Raw genomic sequence first — 16,802 nt, 5'->3', positions numbered from 1 at the left:
TCCTTTTAAGGGTTTGATATTGCAAAAAGTTTTCAAAAATACATGTGAGTCTATTCAACCCCCCCCCCCCTTCTAGACTCACATCGTTACAACCAGGACTAACAAGTGGTATCAGAGCACGTTACCTTGAATGGTGAACACTCTGTGTATACTGCCTGGTGATCCTCTTTCAAAACACAAAAATTTGTTTTTACACACTTTGCACCTATGTCGAAAATGGAATACCATAGACATTTTCTTATGTTTAACTTGGATAAATTTGATGACTGGAATGATACCAAAAGAAAAATCCTTGCTGACAACCGAGGAAAGAACTCGCTCGAACCTTGACAACATTGCCAAAGATATACTCTATAAGGCTCTAGACAAGTCACTATTTTCTTGGGTGAGAAAATGCAAGCCCGCGAAAGATATATCTGCGATACTCTTATGCAAATTGGCGAAGGGGACAAGCAAGAAAAGTAGAACAAGCTGACTATCGCCATGAAAAGGTTTGAAGATTTCAAACTTGGCGCAAAAGAATCCATATCTGACATGGAAGCTCGCTTTATGAAACTGCTAATTGATATTGGAGACCTTGATGAGGAGAAGTTCACACAAAAGGAGATAAACCTAAAAATCCTCCGTGGACTGCCGAAGAGTTGGGAGATGAAGGTTGTCGCCTGACAAAGCTGTGGTATATGGTGAGGTGAATGTATAGGTGGTATGTGATAAAACGAAGAGTCAAGACTCCCCGAGTGTCGTGTCTCTCAAGGATGGCGAATGGGAACGAATTGGTGTGTTGGCATTTAAGAGGTTGAAAGGAAAGAGTTATGGGAATGGCTAAGGGTGGGATTCATTTTGTAAGAAGGTAGAAGGTTGAAATTGGTTTTGTAAAAGAAAAGGAAAGGCGGAGATTGGGGCTTTAGGCTTCCCTACGTGGTCTATCTTTGTATGGTTTTGCGAGCAATTGACGTGGAATAGACTAGGGAGTTCATGGCACTTTACCAAGTGGCGTCACACTTAGACTCCCACATCCTCATTCGGTTGGGGCATTTTGTCAAACACATTGTCTACCACTCCTCTCGGGCCTCGTCCTTTCGGACTAAGGGCGGAGATGTGGGTGAGTTAGACTCGTGAGTGGCCGCTATCGCACACACACTCACTTTCCTTGGGTTTGCTACCTAATGTGGCCACACTTAGGCACAAAGCTTAAAGAACATCATCCACACAAGTTCATCTCCATCAATCAAGAAACTCACATTTCATCTAACAATTATATCAAACATCCACATAGTTTAGCTTTGGGACCACCAATCCCCTTTCTAATCTACTCTAACATGCTAAAAAACAAGAAGAAGAAATGAAATTTCAAAGAACCAAATATTAGATTAAGATTTGGAGAGAATAGTTACCACCCGCAAGAATGGATTCTTTTACACTTTGTTCTTGAAATTCCAAGCTTCATCATTGCCCTTGAATCTAATCTAACCTAGAAGAAAAGGAATTTTCCCCCAAGAGGGGAGAAAACCCTCTACAATTTCAGATCTAAACTATCCTAAAAAGCTCTCCCTAGGTTTAGGGTAAAAGGGATTTATATAGGTGACAAAAAGAGACAAATTTCCCGAAATGGCCCTTTGGCCCGGCCACACATGCCACCACGCGTGGTGGTGGGCGTGGATGGTTACTGGAAGGATTCCACGCCCATCCACACGCGTGTGGGCTGCGTGGGAAGATACTGCTTTGCGGCTTCGTTTGTCTTTTGCTTTGTTTAGCCTCAAATCCCTTTCCAACCTGTAAAATACTTCAAAACTTTTCCTATAAGCGATGTTAGAAGATTTTAATCACATCTGAGCTAAAATGCACGATATTGTTATGATCGGATGGCAGAACGTTACACTTCTATTCCATTTTAGACCCTTTTTACGTGTTATTCTTGGTGCTTATCATCGCCATGCGTGACCACTGAGACCTTAAAACAACGAGTACTACTCAGATCTTCAGTGACTTAAAGGCTTATGAATTTGAGAAAGAAGCACTAACTGAGGAAGAACCTGAGACGAGGAATGTGGCCTTAGTTGCAAGTCAGCAACCATCATCGTCAACTATAAGGTCAAACTCTAACCCCTCTAATTTGTTCACTGACGATCAATTTGCCTTGTTTATGAGGAAATTCAAGAGATTCATGAGGAAAAACCAATCTGACAACAATTCGGACAAGCCAAGAACGTTGAAGCATAGAAGTGCTGACAAGCCCAACGAATCAAGAACACGTGACACCGAAGAAGTATAGATGCTATGCTATAACTATCGAAAGCCTGGACACTTCAAAGCTGAATGTTCTTATCCCATAGTCAAGAAGCATCAAGAAGAATATGGTAACTACAGGAAGAATTTGGGAAATTACAACAACCCAAAGAATACATCAAATGGTGCGAATGATTAACCTAGCAACTACTCTGGTAGCCATCAGAAGAATGATAGGCGAAGGAAGGCCCTGGCTGTAAAAGAGAAGCCAGAAGAAAAGATTGACGAGCCATGCACATCAAGCTCTAGCTTAGAAAGTGATAGCTTGGAAGATATAAAGGGGCTCCTGTGTCTCTTCAGCCAAGAGGAATCATGTGACACCCCATAAGAGCTTAAAATATATCTTCACGCAGAAAGAGTTAAACATGCGACAAAGGCATTGGCTGGAACTCATTAAAGACTATGATCTAATCATTCAATACCACGAGGGAAAGGCGAACGTAGTGGCAGACGCACTGAGTAGAAAGACTAAGCATTCACTTAATGCCACGTGGGTGCTCACAAATGACTTGTGTAAGGAATTCCAAAGGATGAATATTGCAGTGGTAGAAGAGGGACAGATGGACGAGGAGATCCGACTCTTCAATATGCAGATTTTACCCGGATAGATCAACGAGATCCGAAGGAGCCAGATTGGCGATGCCCGACTGAGCAAGTTGAGAGCCAAGTTGGTCGATGGCAAGAAAGGACCCTTCGAGCTACATCCCGACGGCAGTTTGCGTTATCAAGGGCGTTGGTGTGTGCCGGCCTCGTGTAGGGAACTGAAGAAACAGATATTGGAAGAAAGTCATCATACCCCATATTCAGTACACCCTGGTGGTGACAAGTTATATAAGGACATGAAAAAGTTGTTCTGGTGGCCTAATATGAAAAAGGAAGTAGCCGACTTCGTAAGCCGATGTTTGAATTGTCAAAAGGTTAAAACAAAAAGGTGTAAGACTAAAGGGATGCTGCGACCCCTAGAGATACCTGAAGGGAAGTGGGATTCCATTTCGATGGATTTTGTGGGTGGGTTGCCGTTAACCAAGACAGGCAAGGACAAGATGTAACACCCCGTAATTTCGTTCAAGCCTTGAGACCGGTAATTATTTCCTACCAGGTAATTTATTTGATTTAATTGGGCTTAATCTTTTCAATTGATATACATATATATTTTATTCCGGAATTAATTATTTATTCTAAGGCCCAATTCTTGATTTAATTCTTGTAAGGGATTTATTTAAATTGGATCCTTACAATTCCTATAAGTAAGAGCATTTTTATAATGGCCCAATATATTTATTCTTGAAGGATTAATTTCCTACTAACTAGTAGTATAATAAATAATGTGAGACCCATTCTTATAAGGGCCCATTATTTCATGTCTTACCCTAGTTTGATGCATACATGATATATGTAATGATCTTTCCCTACTAATATAAAAGTCATGTACTTACAACCCTATTTCTCTTTTCATTTTCCTGCAAATATATCTCATCCTACTCCTTTCACCTCTAAAGAACCCTAAGTAAATCCTACACTTCCTTCTTCAAGATCCAAGACCAAGATTGCTCTTTTAGGATTGATAAGGCTTGGGTAAGTGTTTATCTTTAGGAATATACCTTGCATCATGTTATTTTCATAATCTTTATACAAGTTCTTATGTTGTTCTTTTGGGGATCTTTTTTGGGAAAAAAGATGATCAAGGTGGAGGTGAAGCTTTGTAAGGGGTTTTGAGGGTTCTTGGTTGAAGTGTGCTACAAGAGGTAACCATCATGTCCACTAAAACCTATTTTACACTCTTAATCTATGATATTATTTGGTGTATTGGAATCTTGAGAATTCTTTGCTGCTTAGCCTATTTTTGTTGTTTGTGAAGTTATCTTGATGGATTTATGAACTTGTGTTCTTGATCTTATGCATCTTGATGTTTATGGATATTTGTTGGTATTGATTTCATGTTTATTTGGCTTCTGGAAGTTGTAATCTGAACAATCTGATCCTATTTTTGTATTCTGGAATGAACATTGCGTATTCTGTTCTGAGTCTGATTCTGTGCGTTAAGGTTGCCCTTGCGGAGTACCCCATCGGTATAATGTATCCCGCTGGAGACTTCCGCAAGTGGATGGCGGTGAGGGATGGCGGAAGGGTGTATTTCGCCGGTGTGCTCCGTTCCCTTCATACGGAAGGGGGTGCGGAGGGGCGAGTTTCGCTCGGGTGTTCCGCCAGTTTTGACGGAATTCTGGTTCCAGTAAACTGTTTTGTGATCTTTTGGTCAGGTTGTTTCACCTTTGTTTTTGAATGTTGTTGGGATATTTTGCTGAGTATTTTACCATGTTTTTGGAGTATTTATTCACATCTCTTGGTTCATTATATGAGTCTATTGGTTGGTTTAATCCTTGATTATATTCCCTGGGAGTTGGTTGTGTTCATAATCTGAGATGAACACTGTGAATGGTTTGTTCTTGGGTTGAGTCTGAGGTTGGATATGGATGGTGGATCTTTGAGTATCTTTGGGGTTATTGAGGGTGAGCTAATCGTTGGGCATCATTTGCCTCTGTGTATTTGGGCACTATTTGCCTCTACGTATTTAGACACTATTTGTCTCTGTGTATTTGGGCACTATTTGCCTCTGTGTATTTGGGCACCATTTGCCTCTGTGAACTGAGTTCGGGTTTGGTGATTGGTATGAGGAATAGTATTTTGGTTGGAGGGTAAGGGTTGGTGCTTATCCTTGAGTTGAGGTCTGTTTAGTTCCTTATTTGATTCCCGAGTTGTATCGTATCTCGTTGGTTATTGGTTGTTCCTTGATATATTGCGGTTTGGTTGTTTCTTATGAGTATTCTATTGAATTCATGATTCGGATGATATTCTGTTATGGAATTGTTGTCTTGTGCAATTCGATTGGATATTGGTATTGTTGGAAAGTCCTTGGTTTATTGCTTATTCAGCGTGTTGTTGTTGAGTATCCGTTTTAAAATACTAAACAGTTCGTTGGTGTGTATATTCTATATGGGTGTGTAAACCTATTTACAAACTTACTATATATATGTATGTCCTTGCGGGTGTGAATGATGATTGCTTAGCAGTCTTTTGCTAACAGTTTCCTACATGTTTTCCAGGTATGGAATAAGTCTAAGCGAGAGCGCGTTAGAGCTTATCTTTATGAGGCAGCTTAGACTAGTTTATGATGTTTAGACTTTATGTTTTGGGCCTGTGTGCCGATGTTGAGATTTTATATACTCTTGTTTAGATTCTTGTTATGATGACGATGTTTTGAGGATTTATACTTTATGCATTTCAGTTTTTGGATAGCCTGTGCATCTAGGCCGTGTTTTCTTACCTAGATGTGGCATGATACCTCTTAGGTTATAAATCGCTTCCGCTATGTTATGTTTGATAGTTGAGATAGGCAGCTTTTGTGTTAAAGTTTAGCTATCTCGGCTTGTGAAAAGTTGGGGTGTCACAGTGGCAGAATGGGTTTATTCTCACGTGTAGAGAGAGAGGGAAAATTAGTTGGTTCACTTTGGGTCCCACCACTAATTCCAACTTCCTCTAACGCTTCCACTCCATCCCTTGCATTAACTTCCACTTCAACTTGCTCTACAACTTCCACTTCTTCATTTCTTGAATTTCTTGCGCATGGTGCGCTATTTTGCTCTGTATTGGAGTCTTTAATTTCAAGATCTTTTAATCCCTATAAAACATTGTCTCTTGAAGCTTTATTATTAATAATAAAATTATTTGGAACATTATTACCAATTTTTTGATCATCAATTTCCTTGGATTTTGACGACTCGTCGAACACAACATAAATTGATTCTTCTACCACCATTGTAAATTTATTCCATACTCTGAATGCTTTGCTGGTAGATGAATATCCAAGGAATATAGCTTTATCTGCACGCTCATCAAACGTTTTCAGATAGCTTTTGTCATTATTTAGAACAAAACATTTGCATCCAAAAGAATGAAAATAGCTAAGGTTAGGTTTTCTCCCTTTCCATAATTCATATGCTGTTTTGTTGTGCAGCTTGTTGATAAGGCTTCTATTCTGGGTGTAGCAAGCAGTATTAATTGCTTCTGCCCAAAACCGTTTCTATAAATTTGCTACCGTAATCATTACTTGTGCGGCTTCCTTGAGTGTTCGGTTTCTTCTTTCGCCAACACCGTTTTGTTGCGGTGTTCTTGCAGCTGATAGTTGATGTAAAATTCCTTGCATGCTGCAATAGTCTTGAATTACGCCGTTTACGAACTCTGTACCTCTATCCGTACGTATTTTTGCTATTTTGAGTTCCTTTTCGATTTGAAGTTGCTTCAACACTTCTTGTAGCTTCTTTTCAACTTCGTTTTTCTTGTTGAGAAATATAGTCCAAGTGTACCTGGAAAAATCATCGACAATAACAAGTGTATATTTCTTACCACTCATACTTACTGGGTTTACTGGAGCAAATAAATCCATGTGTAGTAGACTAAGAGGTCTTGATGATGATTCTTGTGTCTTTGACTTGAATGAAGATTTGATTTGCTTTCCTCTTTGGCATGCATCGCAAATCTGATCTTTCTTATAAACTATTTTGGGTAGACCTTTGACTAGATCATTTGTTGCGAGCTTGTTGATCGTCTTGAAATTCAGATGATTCAGCTTCTTGTGCCATTCCCAGCTTGTAGTATTTGTGTTGTTGGCAACTAAGCATATTGATTCCTTTGTTGTAGACCAATCAACAACGTACATGTTCCTTTTTCTCGTTCCTTGCAGTACAATTTCTCTAGTAGTTTCATTTTTCACTTGACATTTGTCTTTGAAAAATTCTATTAAATAACCTTTGTCACAAAATTGACTTGTACTGAAGAGATTGAATTTGAGTTCTTCCACGTAGGATACATCTTCGACTTTTAATCCGTTACGCTCAACTGTTCCGATTCCTTTGGTTTGGCCGTATCGATCTTTTCCTCCAAAAACTACTTTTGGTCCTTCGATATTCTTAAAATTCACTAGACTAGATTTATTTTCGGTCATGTGATGCGAACATCCACTATCGAAGTACCAAACTTCCTGTAAACAAATCAAACATTTTTAGGTACCCAGTTATGCTTGGGTCCTTGAGGGTTAGTAATTTTTGGTACCCAAATCCACATTGTCCTTACTGAACCAAGAATAGATGATTTGTAACCATTGTTGACTTTATAATCAATACTGATTTTGGAAAAGACTTTCGGTGCCCGGTTTTGAAAACTGACTCAATTTTTGGGCACTTAGGAAGATACCTTAAAGGAATTAAACCTTGATTTTACCCATGGTTTAATTTCTTTGTACCAATATTGCTCAGAGGGATAAAATCTCTCTGGCCCACCATTCGAAAATCTCCCATTTTTCAAATGTTGTTTTTGTGCACTAAACTCATTGGAATATTTCCTTAAGGGAACAAAACTTTTCCTTTTCTTTGACTGACTTGGCGAAATATATTGATGATAAGGCTTCGGCCCAACAGTACTATTTTTGGCAATTTTTTGATAACCAATTCCTTGTCTCACTGTGCAATCTTGACCTTTGACAAATTTCACCACTTGTACTTTATTATCTAAAGTCGTAGTAGAATGAGTCAACTTCTGAGAGGCTTGAGAACACTATGGATCATGACCTAAACCGGTTTTATCTCCTGAGGGTTTCTGCATATTTACCTTTTTATCCATTATTTTGGATGAATGAGTAAATGTAGCTATTACTCCCCNCCGTTTCTATAAATTTGCTACCGTAATCATTACTTGTGCGGCTTCCTTGAGTGTTCGGTTTCTTCTTTCGCCAACACCGTTTTGTTGCGGTGTTCTTGCAGCTGATAGTTGATGTAAAATTCCTTGCATGCTGCAATAGTCTTGAATTACGCCGTTTACGAACTCTGTACCTCTATCCGTACGTATTTTTGCTATTTTGAGTTCCTTTTCGATTTGAAGTTGCTTCAACACTTCTTGTAGCTTCTTTTCAACTTCGTTTTTCTTGTTGAGAAATATAGTCCAAGTGTACCTGGAAAAATCATCGACAATAACAAGTGTATATTTCTTACCACTCATACTTACTGGGTTTACTGGAGCAAATAAATCCATGTGTAGTAGACTAAGAGGTCTTGATGATGATTCTTGTGTCTTTGACTTGAATGAAGATTTGATTTGCTTTCCTCTTTGGCATGCATCGCAAATCTGATCTTTCTTATAAACTATTTTGGGTAGACCTTTGACTAGATCATTTGTTGCGAGCTTGTTGATCGTCTTGAAATTCAGATGATTCAGCTTCTTGTGCCATTCCCAGCTTGTAGTATTTGTGTTGTTGGCAACTAAGCATATTGATTCCTTTGTTGTAGACCAATCAACAACGTACATGTTCCTTTTTCTCGTTCCTTGCAGTACAATTTCTCTAGTAGTTTCATTTTTCACTTGACATTTGTCTTTGAAAAATTCTATTAAATAACCTTTGTCACAAAATTGACTTGTACTGAAGAGATTGAATTTGAGTTCTTCCACGTAGGATACATCTTCGACTTTTAATCCGTTACGCTCAACTGTTCCGATTCCTTTGGTTTGGCCGTATCGATCTTTTCCTCCAAAAACTACTTTTGGTCCTTCGATATTCTTAAAATTCACTAGACTAGATTTATTTTCGGTCATGTGATGCGAACATCCACTATCGAAGTACCAAACTTCCTGTAAACAAATCAAACATTTTTAGGTACCCAGTTATGCTTGGGTCCTTGAGGGTTAGTAATTTTTGGTACCCAAATCCACATTGTCCTTACTGAACCAAGAATAGATGATTTGTAACCATTGTTGACTTTATAATCAATACTGATTTTGGAAAAGACTTTCGGTGCCCGGTTTTGAAAACTGACTCAATTTTTGGGCACTTAGGAAGATACCTTAAAGGAATTAAACCTTGATTTTACCCATGGTTTAATTTCTTTGTACCAATATTGCTCAGAGGGATAAAATCTCTCTGGCCCACCATTCGAAAATCTCCCATTTTTCAAATGTTGTTTTTGTGCACTAAACTCATTGGAATATTTCCTTAAGGGAACAAAACTTTTCCTTTTCTTTGACTGACTTGGCGAAATATATTGATGATAAGGCTTCGGCCCAACAGTACTATTTTTGGCAATTTTTTGATAACCAATTCCTTGTCTCACTGTGCAATCTTGACCTTTGACAAATTTCACCACTTGTACTTTATTATCTAAAGTCGTAGTAGAATGAGTCAACTTCTGAGAGGCTTGAGAACACTATGGATCATGACCTAAACCGGTTTTATCTCCTGAGGGTTTCTGCATATTTACCTTTTTATCCATTATTTTGGATGAATGAGTAAATGTAGCTATTATTTTATCCATTATTTTGGATGAATGAGTAAATGTAGCTATTACTCCCCCCATTATTTTGGATGAATGAGTAAATGTAGCTATTACTCCCCTGAGGATTTTGGATGAATGAGTAAATGTAGCTATTACTCCCCTGAGGTTGTGTTCTCTCACTTCCCTTGATTTACACTCTTCTTGAAGGTAAATAATTTTAGTCTTCAATTCTTTCACCTCGGACAGAGCATTTTGCAATTTTTCATTTATTTCATCTTTTTCAAGAATCAAAAATTTATTGCGCTCTTCGAGTTGAGAGTGAGTGTCCATAACGATCTGACAATCTCTCATAAATTGAGAGAAGGACTCTCTAGAAAAAGAAGTACTTGTAGAATCAAAAGATTTAGATGTTACCTCATCTTCTTCAGATTCATGCGCCATTAAGCATAGATCATAAGTTGATGAACTACTTGAAGCATCCATGCAGAATAAAGCATTGTCATCCTTTGAGGTGTCACTTTCTCCACTAGATGACTCATCACTTTCACTTGACTCAAGTGGGTCACTAATTAATGCTTTCCTTTTGTCTTTCTTGAATCTTCTTTCTTTTGCCTTGGTGTCTTCCTGAGCATTATCACCTTGATTTTTGCTCACTTTTGGATAAGGACATTCTGCCATAAAGTGTCCTGGCTTTCTACAATTGTAACAAAAGTTCGCATCTAGACCTTCCTTTTTCGTCCATCTAGGTGTACTGACTTGAGGAAAATTTTTGTTGTTCTTTTTCCCCATGAACTTCTTAAATTTCCTAACAAACAAGGCAAAATTTTCGTCAGATAAAAAATCACTATTATCTACGGACCTTGATGTAGACGGTTGTTCGGTGACTAGTGCGGTATTTCTTTCTTCGCGTTCTTCTTCTTTTCTTGTCTTCATCTCAAACTCATAAGCTTTTAGATCACTAAAGAGCTTGTCGATTGCAAGAGTTTTGAGATCTCTATGGTCTCGCATGGCTGTGACCTTCATGTCCCAATTTGACGGTAATCCACGTAGGAGTTTGAGTGATATTTCCTTCTGATCAATCTCTATCCAAGATCAGTAATTTCTCCCAAGATTTTGACAAATCTTGCTTCCATTTCGGCTATGCTCTCACCATTGAGCATTTTGAAATCTTCGAATTTCTTTAATGCTATTGTGAGTTTGTTTTCTTTTTCTTGCTCGTCGCCTTTGCCCATTTTGACTAGTGTTTCCCAAACTTCTTTTGTGGTTTTGCATTTTCGGACCTTTGGGAAAGTTGCATCATCGATAGCTTTGAATAAAATATCTTTGGCAATGTTGTCCAAATTATTTCGTTGTCTATCTTCAGGACCCAATTCCTCTTTGGGTTTAAGAATACTTTGCGGTGTAGTGCTCGTTTGTTCGGTTGCGGTATTGAGTTTGAGAATTTTGATTGGACCGCCCGTTATTACTTCCCACATCTCGTCATGTAATGCGGATAAATGGACCTGCATACGTATTTTCCAATCATCAAATTTGTCTAATGAAAATAATAGGTTCGGAGCTAAATCTCTCTTCATCTTGAAGATTATGAGATCTGTCTAACAGTCAAATATGGACTCAATAGACAACCGCTCTGAAACCACTTGTTGGTCCCGATAGGGTGGTGAAAAGTCTAGAGGGGGGGGGGGGTGAATAGACTTTTCTAACAATTAAAAACTTTATAACACTTCAACAACAGAGATTTCAAGTGAATAAATTCAGCTTGAAATGTGCAGCGGAATATCGTACGGTAAAGTGCTATAAAATAAAACTGCGTAAAACTGAAGAGATACTTGACATGCAATACGTTAAAAAGTCTTAAAATAGCTCAAAGAATATGTATGCAAAGTTTCAAGCACATGCGAACGTGGGAACACACAAACCCAGATGATATGATCAACACAGTACGTAAAGGGTTAGTGAGTCAAACATGCAAAAATATAAAGTGCAGTAAAGTAAAGAGAGGCAAAGATTTATATTGGTTCGGAGATGGTGTAATTCTCCTACTCCACTTCTTCCTTCAACTCCAAGGAAGATTTCTACTATCTTCAATCACCCAGATACAATAGTGAAACTCCCCACAAGCACTTCCCGAGTGTTACGCACAAAGCTAGCTACACTCAACAACGAGCTATCCGCACAAAGCTAAGCTCCCGAGCGCTACGCACACAGCAACGCTCCCCGAACGCTACTGTAACACCCCCATTTCCAAACTAGAGAAACTCTTAAAAATACATATAATTGCGGAAGCAAAAATAAAATCAAAGGAAATAGAGAGTGCTACCGCCACGCTTGGATATCTACTTATACCCAAACGCACAGGCTAAAACAACTACTAGAAATAACCCATAATTTATACTAGTACAATGGACTAAATACATTTCTTTCAAATACAACATCTAGATTATTTAATAAAATAAAACTCCAATGACTAATCTAGAAATGTGTAAATCGCTCTCATGCTCCAAATCATGCAATCATCACCTGCAAAATTAACTAAGGGGGAAACAAAGTCAGCACGACGGCTGGTAAGACTTACTCCACTCCGTAAAACGTTTTTGCACATAGCACATAACACATAGGAGCATGCAATTTGCACATATATAACCCCTTCAAATATTTTTATTCTCATCAATATCAATAAACTTTAACCAATTAAATATATAACTTCAAATCACAAATCCAAGTATATATAAATATACCAACAAAATTCCTAGGAGATCAAGGCATTGCCTATCCATAATCCATATTCATTCAACCACTATTTTCTCAATATTCTCTATATAACCTGTATTTCAACATTTTTATATAATCAATTCCTCAAGACATTTCATAATACCATCAATACTCAAATTTCTTTAAATCGTAATATATTCACCAAAGAGATATTTTAAATCCTTAAGTAACCACCAACAATTTCCAAATCAAAAGAATCACTTCCAAGTTCATAAAATAATAACCAAAAGAGAGAATTCCAACCTCTCAATTATCCTCTTTCCAAGAGAGATTCTTCCAACAATACATTTCAGAATTTCTCAAAACATCAACACTTGATATATACATATCATCAAGGAGAAATGGGTACCAAATGAATGATTTTCAAGTTCTCAAAATATAAATTTTCATAAACAGGGAGTTTTTCTCTGCTCCCTAGTGAGTTAGCTTTCAAGTCACTGCTCACTCCTCAAAATAACAGGGAAGTTATTAAACCCCCTAGTGAGTCAGCTTTACATCACTGCTCACTCCTCAAGGTAAAATATCAAATGGCACCATTCCCCATGACAAAACAGATACATCTTTAACCCTCAAAATTCACATCTTATATAAAAAATCATTGTACCCAAGTAGCTCGTCAAACTTTATACCTATTATGTGACTATAACCACAATAATTTTATTCACAACATCACACCAATTACTTACCATCCAACTTACCACATATATTCTCACTATACAAGGTACCAATATCAGGACTTAATACTCCAATTCACAAAACTAATGGCACTATATATATATAATGTACACAATGTATATATATACTTATATAAATAGAATACAAAACCAAACAAATCTTTTTGTTTAACCATTCTGTTATACATCGTACTCACGCACTACTTATATATATACAAATATACAGCACATAACACACACTTACATGGTATTTCAATCTTATATATATATATATATATATATATATATACACACACACACGTTCCTAAATACTACACTAATCACGTGTATGTTTGTACCAATCCAATACATTAGACGAATATACATTTTTAAAAATTAACATGTATACAACCATGTAAATTCGTGTATTCAATAGCCACATGTCCTACGAAATTAATGAATCACATAGAAATTATTCAAAAATAACAAACTAGATTTTTGAGCAAAGATTTTCACATAAGCAGTTAGGAAAAATGTTTTTATTTTTGGGTAAAAAAATTTTGAGTGAACATAAATCTTACCTGGATTCCAAAATCAATAAAAATCATTGAATTCCTACAGTGAACAGGGAGAGAACTTGATGATGTTTGCATACAAAATGAGGGTGACGACTGATGTATTTGAGAGGCTTTATTGTGGCTGCTGTTGACGAGAATGAGAAATTGAAAGGGACTCAACTAATTGGCAGCTAAAGGAAATTCTATACATATATAGCTAGGGTTTCTTTTTCTCTTTGTTTTTTCTTTGTGGCCTGGTGTACTGTATATGCCTACGTACCTACAAATATACATATATTAGTTTCATTAGATATTAGTTATTATTTTTAGTTTAGAATTAAATGAGAGCCATAAAATAATAATAGTAAACTAGTCTCAAATAATTTTGGGTCACATAAAATAATATAATAATAAACTAGTATAATTATGAACCATATAATAAAAATAACATATTTTAAAAATATTAATATTGTATCAAAATACTAAAAATAAACGGGGTATCACAGCTACGCACAAAGCTACGTTCCAACCAAGTGTTTCGCACAAAGCTACACTTAGTTCACCCGAGTGTTACGCACCCAGCTACACTCCTTTTTACACTCTGTAGAGAAACAATTGTTGAAAGAAATAAAGATTTCTTTTTTTTTTTTTAAGACTTGAATTCCTCTCGTGTATAGCTCAATATCTCAGCACTTTGTATTTTTATCGCATTCACCGCTCAGTAGCACCACTTGTAGTTTTTCACGTTTTAGTTCGTAGTGCTGTGTATTCTCCGTTACCTCTATGTGTGCTTGTCTTCAAGTCTTCTTGGGCTTTTTATAATTCAAAGAATTATTTGCCCGTTATGAACATTCAAATTTCGAACGTTACCTTGATCTGATTGGTCATTCCAATCTGATCTTAATGGTCATACCTCCTCATTTAATGACCATACCGTTGATCTGATAACTTGCCAATTTGATCTGATAAGATCTCCATTTTGATCTGCTCATTTAATGCCGCTGGTAATTTTAGAAAAATTACCTCTGCAAATTCCTCACCAAAGTCTTCTAATTCAGCTTGATTGGTCTTTGAAACTTGTAGCCTCCAATTTTTGACTTGTTGTCTTGACAACCTGATATAGTGGACTTTGTATCCTTCAGAGCTTGATATTTTTGACTTTGTTGCATTCTTGATTTGATCTTGGGCAAGTTGATCTTTCAAAATATTTTTCGGGTGGCTCTTGCTTGAGTATAAACAATAATCTTCAAAAAATCACCACCTTCAAATTTCTTTTGGTTCGTGAAATTTCTTTTGGTTCATGGCATCACGTACTGGACATTCAACATATATATGAAGCCCCCATATATATGTATGAAGCCCCATATATATGAAGCATGGAAATTTGGCTAAGTGTAAGTTGCACCCCAAGTTGCTTCATAACATGCTCTAAAGAGGTATATATGTATGAAGCCCCATATATATGAAGCATGGAAATTTGGTTAAGTGTAAGTTGCACCCCAAGTTGCTTCATAACATGCTCTAAAGAGGTCTTCGCGCGTTTAGGAATGATGTAGTGTTCACGAGCATAACATCTTGGACAAAGTTGCTCCATTTGACTTTGACTTGCTCCAAAGACTAGCTCCAAGCTTCCTCCTTAGGTTTTAAAATGTATTAAGTAGGATTCAAACACTGGACCAGTAGGAATTATGCTCAAATTCTCAATCATTACTCCATTTTAGCTCATTTGGTTATAATCATCAAGATAATGTATTTGATCCCTTTTTGCATTGTGTAGCATATGGTGTAGAGATAGTGGATCTTGAACTTCCTTCCTCCATTTGGACTTGACTTGCTCCATAGGTTGCTCCACAAGTTCCTCCATAGACCAAAAAATTGACTTTCTTCGGGGAGTTGAGCCGTGATACTACTAGCTCCACTCCTTGCTCTTCAAGGCTTAAAATGTTCTTTGTAGGATTTGAACTCATGCCTTCTAGCTTAGATATCCTTGGTCTTGTTCATTTGGATCATATACACTCATATCTATAGTGGATGCAAATGACTTACAAGACTCATGACAAAATAATTAGAACCAATCTAATGTCATGACTTGTCTTCCGGGTTTAATCTCTACACTCTAAAAATAAAATAGGGGATTTCTAAAATTACAAATTGGCTCATCAAAACTATTACAATATTATTCCTAACAAAAAGATTCAAATGCAATGTTAGGATTTGAATATTAGAGTACAAATTTAAAAACAAAAACAAAAAAAACATATTTCTTCTTTTATTGATTTTTTTTATCAGATCACAAGGTGTCTTGAGTAAACTCTAACAGTAGGAGACACTTTTAATTTAGTATCATACTCAAACTAATCTATATTCACACCGGGTCAACCCAATTAAGGAACAAAGTGTTAGTCAGATTGGTATTAATTTCCTTTGAAGTGGGTCGTCAATTCAAGGATAGCAATGAAATTAAAGAAGTTTTCTTTTATTAAATTGGCATGAACGTCTGCTTGCTAATAAATAGAATCACATAGGAGATATTGATTTGCAAATAATTGCTATTAGGTTTAATTGTTTAAAATTAATTTTAATTTCTTTCTATTGGGTCCAATTTGATTGTGTTTAATTATATTATTTTCTTTATTTAAAAAAGGAGTTTTTTAAAACCAGTGCTATTGCATTCATTTGTGTGCTATTTTTTATCTCACTTTGAATACACAACACTTCAAAGACAAAAGTTTTTTTAAAATCGTTGTCTTTGTGTGTTTTTGTTTTTAAAGACAACAGATTTATTTATCCCTTGTCATTTGTGTATTTTCTTTTACCGCACATTGAGTACACCACACTTCAAAGACAACTATTTTTTAAAATCGTTGTCTTTGTGCATTTTTTTAAACGCAATAGTTTTATAAATCTGTTATCATTTTTGTATTGTCTTTTACATCACTTTAAATACGCAACAGTTATTTCTAAACGACACTTAGACAATTTTATTCTAGATACATAAAAAAACTCACAATCGTCTCGCTCGGACTACATATACTCTTCGCTCAGTTCATATATATCTTTCGACGCCGGTTCATATATAAGTATCATTTTTTTAATATATACGTATTATTATTATTACTACTATTATTTAAACTATATATATATATATATATATATATATATATATATATATATATATATATATATATATATATATATATATATATATATATATATAT

The sequence above is a fragment of the Ipomoea triloba genome, chromosome 9 (assembly GCF_003576645.1).
Source record: "Ipomoea triloba cultivar NCNSP0323 chromosome 9, ASM357664v1".
In the NCBI taxonomy this organism is placed as follows: Eukaryota; Viridiplantae; Streptophyta; class Magnoliopsida; order Solanales; family Convolvulaceae; genus Ipomoea; species Ipomoea triloba.
This window is presented reverse-complemented; position numbering follows the sequence as displayed.